We start from the raw sequence: 2226 nt of genomic DNA on the forward strand, positions 1-2226 counted from the left end.
GAGATGTGTAGTGGCCCGAGACTGCTCTGGGTTCACCCACCTCCACCTGGCTCCCCAAGCGGGGAAGGGGGGGCTTTGTTCACAGCCTGTGCTCGTTTCCAGGCGAAACGCTGAAGCTGGCGACTGCCACATGGCTGGGGGTCACCATGGGGAGGAGAGAGGCCCAGCTTCCAGATCTTTCTAAATTAAAAACAGGGAAGGAAAACAGGCACGAAACAACCCCTCGCTCACACACCAGCACAGCATGGCCACGGCAGAGCGCAGCCAGGACGGGGCCATGGGGAGCACCTCAGCTCACCCCGAGCTCGCCCGTGGCCGCAGCGCAGCGCCCAGGTGATGCCACAGGCTCCCCACCGGCCCCTCTTCCCTCTCCATCTGCAAAACCTCTCAGCAGAACGTGCTGAGCCTTCATCCCGCCCAGGACACCTCCCCAGTTCCCGGGGCTCCTGGGCCGGCTCCGAGGCGAACGGCCACGGGGGCAGCTCCCTCCTCCGGCCTGCGCCCGCCAACCCCGGCTGGGTTCAAGCTCCGGCTCCCCGAGCAGCACATAAACGCCACATGTACGAGGCGCGTTGTGATCCCTTTCTCGGTTTAAAGAGCTGGCGGCAGCCCTGCAACAACAGAGCAGCACATGGAGCGTCTGCTCCTCGCACGCGAGCCTACAACAACAACCCAAGGTCTGTGCCGGGGCAGGCAAAGCTGGGCTGAGAAACGGTTTGTGTCTCCAGGGGCAATCCGGAGCCGCAGGAGGGAGCGTTACCCAGAGGTGCCCGCTCGGCAGAGCCCATCGCGGCCGAGGAATTGCCAGTTCCCAGAATCAGCCGCTCACGACCGCAGCGTAATGGAGTGTTTTCAGCACCGACCAGACTTCAAAGGTTCCTGTTTTCTCCACGCCTGCAGCAGCAGCCGAGCTTCAAAGCCCAGACCCCGGCGCTGCGTCCAGGCCCGCTCCAGCCAAGAGCGGCAACGCAAACGTGGCAGAGCCGGCCTGAGCTGGGCAGTGCTGCCTGCAGGCAGGGCAGGGCGGGCAGCGGGGAGCTGCGTTTTCCCATCCCCGATTCTGGAGCTGTAGGCTCAACGCTGCCCTGTTTTCTGCCCCACCTGCAGTTGCCAAGCAGAGTTATCGGGGGTGTCTGAACACCTGACCCTGCCAACACAGGTTCTGGGCAGCAGCATGTGCCCGGAGCCCCTCAGCAGCCGGGAGCGGGAGGTACAGTGTCCAGAGAACCCCCCGCTGCCAGAGCTGAGCTGCTCGGGCAGAGGCAGGAGCAAGGAGACCCCTCTCAGCCCATTTCACAGCCTCAGTTGTGCAAATATTAACCATTCCCTAGAGAACTAACATTCCCTAGAGAACTAACATTCCCTAGAGAATAACAATAAGAGCACACAGCCCCCAAGCTGAGGAACACTCGCCGGTGGTGCCTGGGGTGTTTGAGCCCCGTCCCTCCGGGATGCTCCTTTCTGGGACGCAGACTCCAACCCTCAGCCTGCTCTGGGGTGATCTGCCCCACGCAGCCGATGGACCAGCACACCACGAGACTCAAAGGCTCTTCTCCCCTCTCCCGAGCGCTGTGGACCCTCTGCCCCAGCTCCCAGGGAGGTTGGTTGCTCCTGCCCTGATACAGACAGGAGCCAGGACGCGGCCGGGGAAGTACAAGCTCTGCAAAGACGTGTGTCCCGTGTCCCAGAGATGCTTCGGCTCTGCCAGACTCATGGGAAGGGGGTGCATGCCCCAGAGAGAGCCCAGTTGGCCCCTGGGGAGCCCACATCCCCCCGAGCCACCTGCATCCCCCTCTTGGGGTGGGATCCCTCCCGCCGCCGCTCTGCGCTGCCCGGCGAGCTGGCAGGCCTGGCCAGGGCACAAGCGCCGCGTTACTCTGGCAGCCTGGAAAGTTTTCAGGGTGTTTGGAGAATTTGGAGTTGAATTTCAAATTGTCAGGGGACTTTCCGGTCTTGGTGCTAGAGGTAGGCAGAAAATTACTGAGATAATACCCTTAATTTCCTGCAGATGGCTAATGTTCCCTTGAAAGACTGCTGCTCCGATCGTCCTTAAATACATCTTAGGAGAACATCTTATGCCTCATAACACAGGATAACAAGGGAAGTCATCTCCTCCCGCCCAGTGTTCCAGGCCTGCCACTGCTCCAACTTCTGAACCCGACTGAACTCTTCCTGGCAGTTTAGCAGCCGCCCAGGGAAGTTTGAGGTGAAATGATCAGATAACAG

The sequence above is a fragment of the Athene cunicularia genome (assembly GCF_003259725.1).
Source record: "Athene cunicularia isolate RWA chromosome 22 unlocalized genomic scaffold, athCun1 chr22_part1, whole genome shotgun sequence".
Taxonomy (NCBI): Eukaryota; Metazoa; Chordata; class Aves; order Strigiformes; family Strigidae; genus Athene; species Athene cunicularia.